This window comes from Harmonia axyridis, chromosome 2, assembly GCF_914767665.1.
Source record: "Harmonia axyridis chromosome 2, icHarAxyr1.1, whole genome shotgun sequence".
Taxonomy (NCBI): domain Eukaryota; kingdom Metazoa; phylum Arthropoda; class Insecta; order Coleoptera; family Coccinellidae; genus Harmonia; species Harmonia axyridis.
Genome location: NC_059502.1, coordinates 29,091,545 through 29,111,812, shown reverse-complemented (window position 1 = coordinate 29,111,812; position 20,268 = coordinate 29,091,545). Strand labels below are relative to the sequence as shown.

Here is a 20,268-nt window from a genome sequence, read left to right as displayed (position 1 = left end):
GAAGAAATCTATTCTCCTCTCTTGTAAGAGTTAGACGAACTCTTCTTGAAATTTCCTCGTCGATGATCTGAATCATTGAAAACATGATGTATATTTCTTTATACCTATACACACTATTAGTTGACTCCCCGAACTTATTTTGTAGTATGGGTAGGTTTTGTAACTGGAATAAGAATGAAGGTTTTAAATTATAATCCACTGAACGAGGTTCCCTTTCGAATTTCTTCCAGTGCTCAAATAAGACTTTTTGTAATACTCAATATTTGCATTCAGGTGCTGTATTCAATTAGCTAATTCATTCTTAATGATAAACTAAACAGTTTAAAATGGTATGAAACTCTTTGTTAAGTAACTTCCAATGCGAGTCATAAATCAAAATATAATTTCTCTAATTCTGTGGTTATTCCGTTCATTCTTCCACATCTTGTAGAACAAAATCGTGCGAGAATATATCAGAAACGCACAGTTTTCATGGTTATATTCTATTATTCTATGTTGGCACTCCGAACTTTCCGCTACGGCTTCATCTGTCAATTCATCAAATTGCCTTAAAGAAATCAGTTCTGCCAACCAACATTTTTCAATGCAAAAATCACTACATTATATTTATGGAAATATTTCATTAATTTCAATGAAAATGCAATGAATTAGAGAAAATAATGTATAATACTCGTACAGAAGGCTCATTCTACCACTCGTTCATTCCAAAACTCGCCACTTCGTGGCTCGTTTTTGAATTTTGAACTCGTGGAAGAATATCAATGCCTTCTGCACTTGTATTATAAATAACTATTCTGACAATACTCAAGTTAAATACTGTGTATTATTCAAAGGACATTACAGCTAGAGTCCATAAAAGGGACTCTTATCTCATTGCACTTATTAGGGATTATCTCAGGTACCTCATAGGTCAAAACCTGCAGAATCCTACAGTAGCTTAAATATCTACTTATTTGCAACGTTGCCAATGTTCCTTCGTGTAAAGTCGGTAAGCTCCGACAACGAAACTAAAAGCGTAAAGATAACGAAACGATAACGAAAAAGACGCTTACAGAATACCGCATTCGATTCGCTTAGCTTCGCTTCGTAACGTTATCGCTTTCGTTTGCTATGATAACGAAAGTTACAGAATCCTACCCCAGAAGTAATGCCACCGAGTGCTAGACGTCGAAAACGTAAAATAGATTCCGAAATTCAGCTCACGGATAATTCCTCAATGCAACGGCTTTTTTGTGAAATTCTGGATTTAATTATACCTCAAATTGAAATAAGGTTTAAAGACATTTCATCACTTCATTTTTTGGAACTAATGAATTTTAATAAATTTGATATATACGTTCGTAATTTTCCGGAGTGTGGCCGACCCACATCTCGAGGGCACGAGCCGTCACTGTAACTGTCTATCATCAACTAATCTGTTACCAACTGTCTATTATCAACTAATCTGTTACGAACTGGTTAAAAAAACAATGCATCTGAGTATTTATAACATTTCTTATATCTAATGCAAAAAGTGGTGTGATCCTAAGCGTCACACAAAGAATAGCTAAAAGAGCAAAAATGCATTGTAAGAACAAAGGATGTATTATAGTTACAATGGGTATTCATTCCACCCACATCATCTCGTGTTGAAATTGATGAGTTAACAATTTGTCTATCATGAAATATAAAATAACATATGAAGATTCGAAAATATGTCGTATGATCAGAATGGGGTCGTATTATGTTATTATATACAGGGTGATTACGGAGGAGATCGTCAGATTTCAGGAGAAGTCACTAGTCAAGGCAGTTTCGAAACAATGTTTGGTTTATGGTTCCCCAACCATAAACCAAACATTGTTTCGAGAATATTAAATAAATAATCTGTTACAAGAAGTGTATTTCAACATGACCCAATTATTTACTCATGCGGAATATGCAGATTTGATTTTTGTTTATGGTTTTTGTAACGGAAATGGAAATGAATTCATTTCCAAAATGCCAAATGGAAATAACAAATGAAAATGCCAAAATGGAATACCAAAGACGATTCCCCAACCGACGTCAACCCAATAAAGGTACTTTTGGACAAGTATTCCATTATTCTAAAGAACATGGGTAATATCCTAGTAAGCACATTGATAAGCCTACTCAAAATGAAATGTCCAATCAAATTGTTGAACGGGTGAAGGAGGAACCGTCTATTAGTACTCGTCAAATTAATCCCGAATTAGGAATTTTGGGGTTGAAATTAGAAGAAGAGAACACCTAGAATTTTCGAGGAATGTAATATCTCAAAGCAAAATTTATCCCTCATCGGAAGGTCAATTGGAAATTTAATAAAAAGGTCGTGAATATGTATTCAAAAAAGAGGAAATCATTTCGACCATTCTATGTAAATTTTGTGTTAATACTTAGTTTTGCTTTAAAAAATATGTTTCGAATGTTTATTCTGTATTAGTTGTTGTAGATTTTTTGGTTTACGTAGGTACGTATAAAAATATTTTCTGGATTAAATGATTTTATACATCAGAATATGAGTGATTAAGAACGAATTTCGAATTTGGAAAAACTACTTTAGAACTCAGGAAGAGCTTTGTGTCATCCGACGATACAGCTTTACTATCGAGTTCAGAATATTCTCACTGTCTTGAAGCGAAATAACGATATTGTTTATCTTTAAAATTTTTTTTCCATGGAAACTGGACGTGTGCCAAAAAAAATAAAATCGCTTCAGTAATGTACACTTATAGTAGAATCTTGAACAGGTAGTGAATTTTTGAAAACGGAATGTACAGGGTGTTTTTTCAACCTGCAAATTTAATTTGAACTTATCACAATTCCCACCCTGTATTTTTGAGGAAGTGTTGGAATTATTGAAAGTAGACAATCATATTGTTCGAGCAATACCAAAGTTATGAATAAAAGAAAAATCGGTCGAATCGGACAAATCACCCTGTAGACTCTCAATAAAGGCCCCCAACCATAAACCAAACATTGTTTCGAAACTGCCTTGACTAGTGTAAACTTCTCCTGAAATCTGACGGTCCCCTCCGGAATCACCCTGTATATACATAGAGTCTTTGAGAATTCGACGTGATCCTCAATTTAGATGTCGCACTAGAGATCATTTGCAACAAATAAGGATCAGTCCACTAGAGGGGTCGAAACATAGACAAATAAAGAGAAGACTGACGACTGCGTAGAGTCGTTTGAAATGTTGATGCTAGCGACCCGAGGGACAGGGTTAGGAACTAATGTATCGCTATTTCACACAAAAACATATTTCATCCTTCATCCTGTAAATGATGAAATGTTTTCGGCGTAAATTCCAACCTCTCTTTTGTGTTTCAGTTCTCTCCTGATTCTTATTTTCTTGCAGGTTCAAGTTTGTTAATAATAATAATAACAATCTTTATTTCAGAAGGTTCTCATTTACAAAAAAAGAACAAAGAAACAATGTCAAAAACTTTTTACTTAAAAAATCCTAAATTTTAGTGGGTTCCAGTTGAATTAAATGATCATGAGGTATGTATTTTTCGTATTTTTTGAAATTTTCCTCCGTTTGAATATTTGCTGGCAACGCATTGAAGAATCTTAGGCATATATCTTCTAGTTTTTCGTATGTATGATAATTATAAATATAAAGCACCTTTTGTCATAACTGATCAGCATTTTATCATATCATATCATGTTGCATCCAAAATTGTCAGGGGTTCAACCACGAACAAGCACTATTTTAGACCTCCAACTAGAATTTTTGAATGGGATAAAGCAATTGAAGCTGTTCTATCCAGCAAATATTAATATGAGTATGAGTAAAATATGTGGGGACCATATCAGTGTCGACAATTTTTTCAATACACCTAAAACAAGACTTTTACCTTCATCCCTGCCAGATTTTCCAAATTATGCACTGCTTTAAGATCAGAATAATTTAATTAATTGTGTGCCGAGTACTAGTTTAACAGATTCAAGTTCAGATAGGATCAGAAATAACCAACCGAATACTGATAATGTTTTCGTTTTTGTGAAGAAAAGACCAGGCATTTTAAATCAAATTAATATCAAGAAAAAGAGTAATTTAACAAAGAGAAATTTTTTTTATTAGTAGCTAATTGTCTAAGGGAGCAGTTGTGACGATTTAAGAAAACGGAGCTATATTTTCACTTCATATTGTTCTATTGCTATCACCTTATATACTTTCAATAAAAGTCTCTTCAGGATCACCATAAATTTTTCACTTTGTTCCAGGTTTCAAAAGGCTTACGTTGGAGTTTTGCCAAAGAATTGAAGATTCCATTCAATCCTTCGATTTCCTGGATATTTGTCAGTAATCACAAAAATAGTTATTTTATTGTCAATCTTCAAATGAAATGTTTCCTTCTTTAATATTTAAGTGGTACAATACGATATATATATTTTGATTCAATTATTTCATTAATTTCTGTTCACAAATTTCAATTTGTATAATTATGTGCAATAAATAGTATGTCAAAATTCGTTGAGTATTATTAATTAAGTAAAAATTAAGTTGGATGCAAAACCTCACCGAAATATTGAAAAAACTGTAATTGATATTACAGTGTTTTCACAATTTTCGGTGCAGGTTTTCATTCAAATTGTGAGTTATTTCTAATTATGAAATAATAAGGCGCCAAATGCGCAGAATCAACATCATTAGTTTCAATCCCTGCCCATAAGGTCGCCACAATCACGCTTATTTATTTTACCGCTGAGTCGTCACTCTTTTCCTCCTTTCTCTATGGGTCGAAAATGAATATTTACTGAGCTATACCTAGTGGTTTTCCGCTTTCTCAGGGAATCTCTGAGTTGTTTTGGAAAATAATTAATTGTGTAAGAACTAAGATTTCATAAATTCAATGAGGTTTTTATTTGAATACGTGTATCTTCGAAAGAAATTAAGATATCAAGATGAAATAAAAACTGAAAGATGGCGAAAGGTCTGAAAAACTGAGCGTAAACTCTACAACTTTCCCACAGCGTGTTAAGAAATTGGATTACAAATACATGTTTTTTTTCACCCTGTATAAATAAGCTACCAACATTTATGGAAAACTTTTCTGGAGTTTGCTTTAATACCAAAGAAATTATCTTCAATTTGGCGCAGAAACAATTGAAATTGATGAAAAATTACTAAAGTTCTTGGTTAACGAACTTCAGCAAAATTTTAAGCAGACGTGTTTTTTTGCTGGTTAGTATATTTTTCTCCATGAATTGCTTAAAACACTTATCACTGAAAACTGAAAATATCCTTCAATATATATATAATAATGAATTTTAAAAACATCCCAAAGAACAGGTAGATGGGAACCCTGGGTTCATCGCGATAATATTCGTTTTTTCAGATTAGGGTTCAACTATCGGAGTTCATACCGAAATACTCATTTCTTGCACACGAAAGTTCATTCTTCCATTACTTTGGAGTTCGTGTACTTCAGGAATCGAAATATAGATTTCACGTGGTGGACGAACAATGAACTTGCATCGATATAGTGGATTCAACAGCTACTCATGACTCGTAGTGCCTCTTAGCGTATTATTTTGCCCTCAAGATCGCCTTCCACACGTGAGTAATGTCGGGATCTTTATGCTGTCACAGGATTGTAGGTATTATCGTTGATAGAGATGAATTCAATGAACTTCTAGAAACAATCAAGTCAGGTGTCATTACTGGACGGGTTGAGTGAACGGTAAAAAGATCACTATCAATTTATATTAGATTTGAGTATAAAGAAATAATTGAAATATTCTTAAAATGAAGCCCACTCGTGAGTTACTCATTATTGAAAATTTGAAGATATTAAGTAATACATCTCGTTAGGTAGGTACCGGGTTTTTCACCATAATTTAATCCTCCCTTTAACTTTGTTACTAAAAGATGTACAAAAAATATTTTTTACAAAAGTTTCACGAAATCGACTAGTGTTTTTTAAAATGATTTCTCAAAAAGAAATATATACAGAGTGGGCAACATATTGATAGCAACTTCATTTTTTTAAATGGAACACCCTGTATATTTTTCTATATTTGAATAGCTCTTTCTCCCCTGATTTCAAATATATAACATATGTTTGGCCTATCTTTATTATTCTGAGTACCACAGAGTTTCAAATTTTAAGAACCACCTGGCAAGCTAAGTAATCTGTTTTCAATTGGACGGCTGCGATAATTCAGAAAGACCTTTTTTGAGTTATCTCGTCGGCTAGGATGACATGGGTAGTGCATTGCGTTCAATGATTTTACGCCTTATTCACGAGCGACGAAACGACGTATATTCGTATCGCCATAACCTATTTGGCAAATTTATGTTGTTTCTTCGTCGGCACAAAGGGATGCCGACCAGCCCTGATGACTGCACATGTCTTTCTGCGTCAATCTAGATATTTATGACTATGATGCGGCTCCTTTTTAATGGGAATTAACTTTGTCGGTATTTCTGCCTGTTGTTCATGACCGAATTAAATCTCATTCCGAATTTCTAAACATATGATTTCTGTTGATCAATCGCAAAACGTTTGTGGCTCTATTTTCATAGGACTTTTTTCATCCAAGGAATCTCACATTTTCGTTTTCTCTTGCCGTTAATATTTTCACAAAAGTTTTTGTCTGAGAATATTTTTATATAGTTAGGCTATATGCAGGGTATCTCGGGAAGAATGCGACAAATGGATACATAAATGGAGGTCATCATGGAGGACTCATATCAAGATCGCCATTTGCTTTATACAGGGTGATGTTAACCTTATAAGTGAAATTTCATAGATCGATAACTCTTTAACTAATCAACCGAATAATTTCAAATTTTGAAGTGTAGTCACTCTACTATCGCCTTCCTTCAATATTTCTGAAATCGCGAACAAATCAGGTCCGGACGTTTTCTATTTTCGGAAATATTGGATCACCACAAATAATTAATTCATAGAGAAAATTCAAAAATCATTATAGGCACTGTCATACAGGGTGATCAATAAACATGCCTTATGAGCAGAATTTCATTGTGCGATAAACTTACCAGTAGAATTGCATTCAAAATTTGCAGATCGCAATTCCTGACGTCAAAAGAAATATTTTTTTTCCTTTACCATTTTTTCCGAATCGGCTCGGTTGAAAAGATATGGGCTGTTGAAAATCCATAACAAAAATGTAATTTTTAGTTATACCTATCTCGCAAATGGAATGGAATCGGACATGTACAAGTAAAGACTCACCCTGTATAGTTGGGCTATATATTTCAGCTGACTGATGTCTGTCAGATTTTCAAACAATTTACTGATTTCCATTATTTGAAGAAAAATTAGAGAGTTATTTCTGAAAATCTGACCAGAACGAGGATACTGCACAAATGTAGCAAAAATATCTGAAGCAATTTTGGCCGAAGAAAAATGAAGGTGCACGACTAACTTTCTTCAATTTTTTTTACGGAAATGTCAGGGGCACAACTTCCCATAAGGGCAACACAAAATCGAAATACAGATGTGCTGGGATGAGTTTTTTTTTCTAAATTTTGAGTATTCCTGTGAAACCCAAAAAATTCATGACATAGGTGCTGGCCTGGCTTTTAATTGAATTTTGTGATATTTAGTACATGTACTAAACATTTATTTCATCCGTTGAAACCCAATAAACATTTTGGGAAATTTTTTCAAAGTCATATGTTACAAAAAAAAATTTTACAAAGTATCACAAACCTAGTACAGCACAATTCAGTGAAAAAAAATCTTCTTCCACTATGGTCGCTCAAAGACCACGAAACACGTTAAATATCTAACATGTTTGATATCCCATTTTACGTTCGTGACGCCTTCGAAACCGTCCGTTTCGAGAATAGTTTCACAACTCCTCCGTTGACACGAGTCGATCTCCACACATAACTAACCTCGCTTGTGCTTCACTACCCATGTCAACTAGGATAAATCGTTCATTTCGTGAATATTCGCTCGACTTTTCCTTTGACACGGGTCGTTTTCCATGTATTCTTGAACCACAGCTGTAAGCCACTAGCCATGTCAACCTAGCTTTAGGCTATCCAGCGATCTCTGCCTAAGACACTTCTCACACCATTCATTGAAGAAATTTCTTCATGAAATCGCATTCAAAACTCTTGGGAAAGTGAAAAAACACACCAACATATTAGTCAGAGAATCCCTCAACTACGACTAATTTTACACCAGATAGAAGCGCCCAAAGCTTGCACTTCAAATCGAATCTTTCGATGACTGTCAGTAAATGGTCCACTGTATCTATCACTCAATTTTTCAACTGTTAATTCTAGCCTTTCTGAACAAAAAACCAATTTCCTGTCAAATTGAAACTAACGAGTTGGTTATTGAATAGTCTGGAAATGATATTCATAAAAACCATATCAAAATGTAATAATATGCTTCTTGGTCTCCCTATAAAAATGAAATTTCCAATTGTTCTCTTCTCCTCATTTCTGATTATAATAAAATGTTATTATGGACTGTAGCCATTGTCATATTTTATTTTCGATTTATTTCAACGATAACGTGAAATTCAGTTAAAAATCGAAACATTCATACCTACGAATTGAAATCGGGGTTCAGAAACCCCGAGAAGGGTAACTCATTTTGAGTTATCTCCCATATCGTTGTGAATCGTTGCTATCTGTAGCGGTGAAATTAACAGATTCGATTGAACCGTGAAATAACGTAATTGACGAAACCTTTGAGTAGCATCTCAAAGTAATATGAAGCACTCATGGATATTCTTATGATCTCGTGTTACCATAAACAGTTCTTTGATCTTGGGAGGTGAACGACCAATAAAATGAATGAAATGCATGGATCCTGACAACTGATTCGCACTTGTGGAACAGTATAATATGCAATGACTATTGAAGTGAAACAAGGGTACTTACATAAATTCTTGTTTGATTCGATACAAATAACAATGCTGACTTCGGAAATGAGAATAACGTTGCTCAACTGCATAAAATTATGGCAATCAATTCTGATAACAGATAATTTATTATTCATTCGACATGATTTATGAAGGACCGCCGCCAGACATTTTGGCGCCCCGGAAAAATAAAATTTCGCCACCCTAATTCCCTAATTGTCAACCTTCATTGACTGCTATTAAATTGATATGTTTTGTTATTTTCCAGAAAAACAACTATTTTCGGCAGCTGAGGACACTGTAGAACAACCATTCATTACTAAATATTTTTCGATCTAATGTAGAGTTCTCAAAGATAATTATCTTTCACAGGCCAACAAAATGAAAAAAAAAATTTGGTGCCAGAAATCTAACATCTGATTTTAGATGTTTTTAATGTGCTGATTCCAAAAATGCCACCAGATTTTTTCTATCAGCTCTAGTTTATGAGATACACGTTACAGGTTAAATGATATATAATCTTATAAGAGACCTGAATCTCTCAAAGGAATCCGCTGAATTACTTGCATCCAGATTAAAAGAAAAAAATCTACTTTGTCGAGGTACTAATATTACATTTTATCGTAACAGAGATAAGGATCTGCTGCCTTTTTTCACTCAGGAAAATGACTTGGTATTCTGTAACAATATAAAAGGGCTCTTAGAAAAAATGGGTTTGCCTGAATACACTCCAGATGATTGGCGCCTTTTTATTGACAGTTCAAAACGTAGTTTAAAAAGTGTTCTTTTATATAACGGTAACAAATATGGCTCAATTCCTATTGGTCATTCTACTACCATGAAGGAAGAATATGAAACAATAGCATTAGTTTTGAGAAAAATTAAATACGAAGAACATCAGTGGTCATTTTGTGTTGATTTAAAAATGGTTAACTTCCTCCTTGGACAGCAGAGTGGTTATACAAAATATCCTTGTTTTTTGTGCCTTTGGGACAGCAGAGCTAAAAATGAGCACTGGGTTAACAAAAATTGGCCTTCAAGAGATGTCATGATTCAAGGAATACAAAACGTGATCAACGAACCTTTGGTTTCAAGAGAAAAAATCTTACTTCCGCCCTTGCATATCAAGCTAGGCCTAATGAAGCAATTTGTGAAGGCCTTAAATCGAGATGGAAATTGTTTTGTGTATTTGTCACGTAAATTTCCTGGCATTAGCACGGAAAAACTAAAAGCTGGTATATTTGATGGTCCTCAAATAAGGCAACTTGTTAAAGATCCACAATTCACCACATCAATGAACGAGACTGAATCTAACGCTTGAAGTTCATTTGTTCAAGTAGTACAAAATTTTCTTGGCAATCATAAAGCAGAGAATTACGTAGAATTAGTGGAAACTATGCTTTCAAATTTTAATATTCTCGGCTGTAACATGAGTATAAAAGTTCACTACCTCCACAGCCACCTAGATCGTTTTCCAGAAAACTTAGGTGATTGTAGGGAAGAACAGGGGGAAAGATTCCACCAGGATATTAAAGCTATGGAAGATCGTTATCAAGGACGATGGGATAGCCACATGATGGTGGACTACTGCTGGAGCCTTCAGCGAGACTGCCCTAGTAAACTCCATTCTAGAAAATCGTATAAAAGAAAATTTTTATGTGATTAGTGACTAATGTAATTATGTAAATTAAGTTTTTGCAATAAATACTTAAATCCATGTGTCTTTGTTTTTTTTAACTGTCAATAGTAATATTATATATTATAACAGTTATAACGTAAATTATATACACAATTTTTTGAAAAATCTCAAAAACTAGATCTGATAGACAAAATCTGAGAACTTTTTTTACATTCTGCATCCAAAAATTACTCAGGAGCAGTTAAAAAATCGCAGGCACCAAAATGTGTGTTGGCCTGTGAATTAAAGAGTCATCGGTACTTAGCTCCGTTCTTCTAGTACTCATTTTCAAAATCTCATTCAAATAAATGGGTTCAAAGTTATTGGGTTTTCCAAAGACACTTCAATTTATGAAAAATCTGAAAATATTAGGTTTGCATATGAAACTTCGAACAAAATTGGACTCATTCACTCCATTCCATCTGAAAATACAATTAAAAAGATGGTGTTTCCTAAGAAAAATTATGGTCATTACCACTTTTTTAGTACAATTTGCGTATTTCCAAACAATTTGATAATGTAGCTCTAATGAAGCCTCATGGTACTGTGTCGAAAAATAAAATTCGAGAATTTCAGCCCTTTTTGAACTCAAAACCCCTTTACAAATTTATCAAAGGATTTTTGTCGATTTCATCGAAAACTCTCTTAATTGTTCGAAAGTAGGATGCTAGTAAAAGTAGGATGATAGTAAAAAGACTTCCTTCCTTCCTAAAGGTGCATTTTAGTATCTATTTATTTGTATTTTCATATCTAGTTTAGAACGCCTATTCGATTTCTTCAATTAAATTGGCGCTAGGCAATTTTTATATATTACTACAAATAGTAGTATCACTGAGAAAACATTTTTGTGTACAAAATTATGTATTGTGTTGTTAACTGATTTTGCGCCCCTATAATTTGGTGCCCCGGCAAAATGGCCGATATGCCGCTCCTGGCGGCGGCCCTAAATCGACCTACCTATAAATGTTTTTATCTTTAGAGTATCTGTTCTGTTTCTGAGCGCTCGTACATGAAATGTCAAATTCAGTTATCAAAACATCGAATTGGAATTTTAGTTGTTTTCTGTATTTTTCGCATTTTACAGACTATGTACTCCACAGGATCAGAAATTGCTTTATTCCTTTTTTCCCGATAACTCTTGAAGTTTTCATTTTAGGTATAAGGGTTTGCTTAAGTAAGCCCCTGTTTTTATACATAGAATTATCTGAAAGAATACAAAATATAGGTTGTAATTGGAGATTCTTGAGTTTGGATGAATTTAAGTTGTCCAAGTTAAGGATCTTCTCATAACCACCCTATACATTTTTGGTCGAAACTGCAAGAGTCTTATTAAACTTTGTATTGGAGGGATCGGAAATTGAAAAGGTTTTTTTCTGCAGAAATATTTAAAAAAATAACACTTATTTCATGAGAATCCTATTAACTCATGAACCATTACCCGAGTTATGGCACATATTTCTGAAATCATCATCAAATAAGCTATTTAATGATGTAATAATATACTGGATGTGTCATTTTAAATAAGAGAGTAGTGGTCTGTTTCCGTTCTAGAGATCTGTAGGATGAAATATAATTTTCTCAAACCCCAACATACTGATTTTCAGCATAAAAGTATGATTAGTTTTCTATAAACGTCTAATAAGCCATCATGGTCAATCACCCTGTAGCGTGCTACATTTCAAATTTTATATATTCAACTGAGTCAGACAGTTGATGGAAATCTGGGCGTACGCCAATGCGTATCTTCGTGCATATGTACTCGATACTTCGAAATTATGATATCATTTTCTTTTCTAGTTTCTTCGAACGTACATATATCGATAATTATCGCTGCAAAATAGTTATAATTGTTTTTCTCTAGTTCATTCATAAAACCCTGAAAAAAGGGGTAAGTTGTATATTTTTCTTATCGTCATTATTTGATTGTTGTATACGTAATATATATGAAAATTTTTGATATTCAGATTTAATTTGATAAAGGAATGCATCCGCCATTTTAACATTTCATCATTTTACGTGAAATGAAAATTTTTATTCTTTATTTAAATATAATTTATTATAATCAAATATTTTTTAATACCTATTATTGATGTTTAAATGTAACTTCGTTTTAACTATCGTGAATTTTTATCTTAAATGAAGCATAATAAGTTATAACTCAGTTTATGAGTATTTTCACAAAACTTTTATGTAGAGGATGTTTTTCGTATCTATTATTTTTTACATTTTTCGTTTGTTACATTTTTGAAAGAGATCTTTTCTGGAACAATCTACATATGATTGCCTTGAGATCATCCTTTTAGTTTCTTATCTCATTTGGCAGTCATTTTGTTCAAGCGATAAAATAAGTACATGAGTATTAATATCTTTTATGTAAACTTTGGTTGTTTCAGAAACAGAAAAGCCATCACCTTAATTTGGCTTCTTATTAATTTCTGTTCTCTGATTTTCAGTTTTTTTTGGTATATTTTCTTTGCTGAATTCCTGATTGGTTCTTGATAAACGTTGAAAGTTGGATAATTACATTGAGAGTTCTTCGTCTAAAGACAGCCCATCATTGTCAATTGTCAACTTACAAGTCAAATTATTTACTCTCCTTACAATTGAAGAACTGCCAGACCTAAGTTCTTATCAACTTCGGTGGAGGAAGATTGGCTCAGTATAGAGCTAGGACTTTTACCTCTTCAGGAAAGTAATTTAGGATCTTAGAAAATTTCATTCTTTTTTTATACAATTATAAATTTCGGATTCACTTGTATATATTTTCATTTTATAAATATTGTATGTAAATTTTTCTGGTACCAGATATTTTAAAGATTCGGATTGTGAAATACTTATGTAATTATAAGAGGTGTTTGATCGACCTGGGTTTTTGTCCCTTCCATTTGGTAGATTCGGGGATCTGAACCACGACTCAAACAAACGACTGTTCTCGGGCATTTTGAGTTGTAACGAAGAGGTTACAACTCTTGACCCTGTATACAGGGTGTTTACCTTTCGAGATACAGGGCGGTTTTCAAAATAAATCGTTTATTATTAATATCTGCAGAACCACTTCAGATATTTTAATGAAACTTGTCATACATGAACAGTTAAGAGGCATTTTTTTAATGTATCACTTTTTTTTCCACCAGTGGCGTTCTTACGTGATTTGACCTGCCTATTTTGGCAGACATTGATGGTACGCCACAGATTTTTCCTGAAAAAAAAATTATTTTTGAAATTCATTTCTTACCGAAGTTGATCACTTGACTTTTTTTTTCAATCTGATGCACGGTTTCCGCTTAAAAAAATAAAAACCGTTTCTCTGCATAAAAATAATATGTCGTTAATACATAGGTACTTATGACAAAATCACCATGCAGAGACGTACGAAGATTTTATTTTTTTAGATGAATTCCGTGCGTCGGACTTAAAAAAATCAAGAGATCGAATTTGCTCATACCTTTTGAGATACAGGGTGGTAAAGTTTTCAAAAATAAAAACAAAATGAAATCTTATTCAATAATAAGATTTCATTTTGTTTTTATTTTTGAAAACTTTACCACCCTGTATCTCAAAAGGTAAGTCATTTAGGACATATGTTCATATGAAGTTTTGTTCTTAAAATGGGCCCAAAAATGATCCCCCTAAATATTGACATTCGATTAGGAAACACCCTGTATATGCTTATACACAGTTGTCACCAATGGCGCAATTGACAAATGAATGATTAGCGCTTAAAAGCACATCATGGCTTTCCTCATTTTTTTCTAATAATGTTAAATGAGGTGGATATGTTTGCATTGAAAAATCCTGTGGTTGCTCTTTTTATTTCAGTTATGTATTTCAATTCTTTTCTTCAACTCGCTTGAAATTATACCTGTGTAATCTATAATTTCCACCTAATTCGTGCATAGTTACATTTCAAGATACGTTTCTGAACTTATGGTCTGCAAAAAATATACTAGTGAAAAAAATTGAAAGATCAAAATAAAATTAGAAATTTTTAGCGGTTTTTCAAATGGCTGTATTTTTGATAACAATAGTCGTATCTCAATTTGAAAAAAAACTTTTCGAAGCTTGAAGTTTATACATAGTTTAGAGATCTCATGATGAAAAAATTTTTCGAGCAACGTGTACCGCTCAATCCTAATGAATACAGTATCTAAATTTTTTTTTTTCATTTTTGGCATACACACTTGGAAATTTTTTTGACAACTTAACCACTATATGGATGATATAACTTGTTCATTCAGCTTCAATATCCGTTATCCAACATTTCGATGCGAGCACTTCTCGCTGAAATATCGAACTTTGAATAGAAAAGGAACTTTTTGTCTTTAACCATCAATATCTCACCAATCAATGATTGCACAGAAAATTTAAGGGATGTTTTGAGATCTCGAATGAATTTTCTAAAATACAGCCATTTGAAAAACCGCTGAAATTTTCAAATTTTATTTTGATACTCTTTGTTTGAGGATTCTGACATTTCCTTCACTTTTTATTTATGAGTGCCTTAAGTATGTTCATGTAAACAAAAATACCTTCAACTGCAATATAGATTTTCATGATCACAATACTAGAAGAGCTAATGATATAAGATCCGATTATGTGAGACTGAAGAAGTCGCACGTCGGCCCAGCTTTCTTAGGCCATAAACTTTTCAATAAATTATCGTCGTCAACTCGAAATCTACCTGAAAAGATGTTTCTGAGAACTACCAGAGAATTCTTGATTGAGGAAGCCTTTTATAGCATAGAATCATTTCTTTCTGCCACTATTGAGCTGTGAATTCTGACTTTTATCTAACACATGACATATGTATATATATATTTTTTGTATGTTTGTCGTATAATTATGTTGTTGTAGTTTTCAATCACTTTTTTGTCATTTGTTATTTTGCTATTTTATTTTGACGTGTGTAATATACCTGTAGAGTATAAAAGGCACGAAATAAATTACTTACTTACTTACTTACTACTTACTTACTTATTTATTCCACTAGTGTATATGAATTGAATGAATATCATTCTTGGAATGCAATGTTATAATTCCAAAAAAGAATATTGAATGTCAGTAGTTATATAAGTAAAGAGAAAATAACGTAATAAAAATATTGCAGTGTCAATATGTCTATCTGAAGACTAAAAACTATTATCGCGTAAGAGACAAATGTGAAAAAGGGGTTCAACGTAATTGATCATCTATCTAAAAAACAAACGAGCTAATGTGAATGACACAATCCGTAGCAATGTCTTGAACTTATTAACTGATTTCGATCGAAGAAAGTGAAAATGACCTGAAGATAGAATCCTTGAACCTCTGATATCAAAAGAAGTGATCTGTATTTACCCCCATTCAATAAACGTCGCGTTTCACATCGAATTACGACTTGTTTCAGGGGATGACTCTCTCAGGAATACAAATGAGGTCGTCAATACATAAGATTCTTGTATCTGTCGAATGCAATGAAGTTCACTCACCCTATTCGTAATCATACCGTATCTCAATATCCTGTGAAGATGTTCATTGGGGATTTTCTTGTCCTACAACGAATTTTTTTGAGGCTAAAACTATTGTAGGCACGTTAAGCTCTATTTAGATGATTAAAAATGAGGACAGCACTAACATGGAGTCAGGAGATTTTCAGCAGCTCATTTGCCAATTACACTTTTTGAAGACCACAAAACTGAGCCTGGTATAGCCTGGAATATACACTGTGTCCGTAAAGTATGGAACAAATTCATTTTTAGCTAAACAGACCATTTCAAGAAATAATCCTGAAATACGTCGATTTTTTATTTTAATTTACCGTATTTTAAAATAATAATCTAATATACAGGGTGAATTACGAGTAATGACGTCACCGTCATTTATTTTGAATGAAACACCCCCATTTTGTCTCAATTTTCCGATTACGCTAGCTGAGCTGATGTATAACATTTTGATTCCAATTGGTACAGGGTGGACAAAAATACAATAGTTCTGTGTGTGCTCATAAAGTAACGCGTAACATTCTTTATTAGTTAAATTAACAATCTAACATTATCAAAAATACTTATTGTCTAGCGGCAATTGGTTTGAATTGAACACCCTGTAGTTTGTTACATTTTTAGATTAATAAAAATGAGCTATTTGGTCTTGTGGTCTAGCAGACAGAATATGAAAGAAATTATTTCTTATCGATTAAAAAAAAAACCTTTAGTCGTCTAGTTTTTTGTGAAATGTAATAATTTGTTCAGTAATTTATTGGTGTTCAATGTCAGTTTAGTACTACAATATTTTTGGCATTCGTGAATGTTTTAATTTTTGTTTAGAGTTAATTTATTATTTTTGTCCACCCTGTACCAATTGGAATTAACATGTGATACATTTTTGGAATCAGCTCAGGTAGAGTAATCGGAAAATTGAGACAAAATGGAGGTGTTCCATTTAAAAAAAAATTCTGTGACGTCATTACTCGAAAGTTATTCACCCTGTATATTAGATTATTATTTTAAAATAAGGTAAGTTGAAATAAAAAATCGACGTGTTTCAGGATTATTTCTTGAAATGGTGTGTTTAACTAAAAATGAATTTGTTTCATACTTTACGGACACAGTGTATATATATTATATAATATATTTGGCAGAGAACATCTCCAACTAAAAAATTCGAGAAGAAAATCGAATAGCAAAAGAGGGAAGTTATCAAAATAATGTGCGTTCATTTAAATTCGTGGTCAAGAGTGCTGAAGATTCTGTGATTACAAGTAGCTCTTAGCTTGTACCATATCACTAACGTTTGTTCACTTACTTCGAATCTGTAAACTATAGAGTACAAGCTTAAGAACTACTGGTAATTACAGAAAATCAACTCATATTTCGTCACAGCACTGTTGACCACGAATTTAAATAAATGCATGTTACTACGAAATGGCGAATGCGCTGGTAATGCGGACCAAATGAACGAAATAAAAAGAGTCTGAGTTTTTTCGTTTTATTCATGGATAAATAAACTGAACGATAGCATTTTCAGACATTTTTTTTGCCAAATGTTGTCAAGCACTTGTACTTTGGATAAACATAGAACCGTGTTTTACATCCGTAAACTAAAGGAATCAACTAATTGATTGTTGTGTTTCGTCCTAATAAAAATAAATGGGAGAAAATTTGATCGAGAAAGTTTGAACAATGTCGTCGGAATATGCTGGGATTTGAAAAGTTCTAACACGTAACTTTGAAATAGAGAATTTGAGTGTCAAAACTTCGAATTAACGAGTGCATTGACCATTTCATAGTAAGTAAGTAAGTTTATTCATGCTTTACAATCAATTGCTTGCACACGTCATATAAAATTCAAATAATTTAACGAATAGATTATTTATAAAATTATATATCATACATATACATATAAAACATTCAATAAATTTAATATCACACCCCACAAGGCTGAAGTCTAAAAATTCCTCGATACTATAGAATGTATTCTTTGCTAAACATTTTTAATTCTTTTCTTGAAACTATTTACAGGCAAGTTCTTTGTTTGAAACTGATTTTATTATATAGTTCAATCGACATATGAAATGGTCCTTTTTGAGATGAAGTTAATCTGCTGAAATTTGCCCTGATGAGATCCCTTCCCCTAGTAGGATACACATGGTAACTTCCATTCTGATTATAATTATTTAAAAGACAATTGAATTGTCTGATAGAAAATTGATATTGATTTTTTTTTCTGCCGACGGCGATTCCATTCAACTTATTATTATTTGATAATTTTTCTATATTACTCACACCTGTAATTGGGCATGTGCCTGTTGGATGTACTACATTTAAATAAATAAATAATTATTCTGAGGACTTTCAGTGAGTGAAAAAAGATATTTAGCAAACTTAGACGGCATATTTTAAGGGTCGACATATAAGATATTATAAAAAATTAGTTCAAAAAATCATGGTGACAAACTTTGGCACAGGTTTTGCACTTCACGATGTTTCTCATTATAGATCGTTTACGCCATTCAGGAATTGATATAGCAAGTCGATAATAGAGATTCGGTAATTCACACTTTCTTGCTCAACGACATATTGATGAAATATTAATATTATTGACGTTTCACAAAATTGTGAAACGTCAATTCAAGTGTTTTATTTTATTTTCTTTTATTAATATTGAAATTATGTTTCACCAAGCGTTATACGAGGAATCAATTTCGATTATTGATGAAATATTTGAAATAGTTTGCCAATAAACATATTCCTGCTGTTTTTTTCATCCCTTGATGGGTGAAAAATTAACAGATATGTGCCTGGATGTGCAAAGTCCTTTGGAGTAACCTTGTTTCAAAGAATGGAGGTCGACTGTTTGACCGAATTTCTTTTATTTTCGAATTTCAACTGAAAATGGTCTCAAACTATCGGATTTTGAATCACTGATTGAGTACTTCTGGTCGGTTAACGATATCTCTCGAAAGGAAGGTGCTAGAGTCTAGAAATTGTCAAGGTAGCGTCTGAATGTTTTGCGAGACTTCGTTAACGTTAGATGGTTTCGGAGTTACACTACACTTATATCTTATATAATTTTTTAATATACATACATAGTTTATTGTACTTCGATCAGATAGATCATTAGCACATTCAATATTTTCTTATATTGTTTTCTTAATGATTGATAAAAAATATTCATCGGTTCAAACTGAATTTTGGAAATAAAATTAGTCACAATTAGTTAAACGAATGTTTATGCATAATTAGTATCTTTGAATATTTTTTTGTTTAATTCTAGTATCTCAGAATCTATCCGTTAAATTTTTGTGGGAAGAGTTCTTTGAATAATATCGAATAATATTGAATCTATTTGTTGATAGTACTCTGTACCTACTCACAATAACCGTTTGGAAGACGAAATGATTAGTTTCGAAGTTTTTTTTGGTTTCAAGAAATGTCAAGATAGTAGAAGAATAGAAAATTCAGCAAATATGGCATTTTAGTCTTGTTTATGCCAAAAAAAAAACTACACTATTCGGTTTGAAGAATCAAACCTTCCAAGCGAGCATTAGATAATTATTTTATATGATTTTCAATTTACTCATGAAATTTTTTTCAAAATTCAAAAATGTGATAAATTACACAGTCTTGAAAGTATTGTACAGGGTGATCCATTTGAAAAGATCCACTGAAATAACTCATTTCAAGAGCCTCTGGACCAAAAAATATTTCAAATGAAGTTTCTTAATCTTCAGGGTGATTTCGTATCCAGACACCAATGTGACCTTGTTGTTTGGTTTAGAGGTCATTTCAAGGTCAAGTTGATTTTTTGAATATACATATTTTGTCGCAGAATATCATTCTAGTGAAAAACAAAGAAAATTTTGCTTCCTCAGTTTTTTCCATAAAATTAATTCCTTTGGAATAATAAATTGTGTCATGTTTGAGGCCGTGTGAAGTATTTCAAAATTTTTTTTCACAGAATAATTTGATTCTTCATTTCGTATGAACATCTCATCTCATTCTGAATTGCTATCACTGCAAACAGATACATCAGAACATTATTGTAAATTTTAGATTGTACGTAATTTCAGACAATTTTCTTCAGTAATATTCTTTTCTTTATAATTCATTTCTTTTATTATGTTTTCTCCTTAACTGAAGTTTTTATAAACCGTTTGAATTAATGCACAGAGAATAGTACTTCGCAGTGTTAATCATGTGGAAACTTTTGAACATTCAATTAGGTGAAATGTGCTATTAATTAAATTT

At 32.5% G+C, this 20,268-nt stretch overlaps 1 long non-coding RNA gene across 1 annotated transcript; it reads left to right on the top strand.

Annotated features, from left to right (window-relative positions):
• Window positions 1–3,151: 3,151 nt before the first annotated feature.
• LOC123674205 lies at window positions 3,152–4,482 on the top strand. The gene is made up of 2 exons (XR_006746608.1): window positions 3,152–3,510; window positions 4,237–4,482. It is a non-coding gene; the product is annotated as an uncharacterized LOC123674205 (long non-coding RNA).
• Window positions 4,483–20,268: the final 15,786 nt, after the last annotated feature.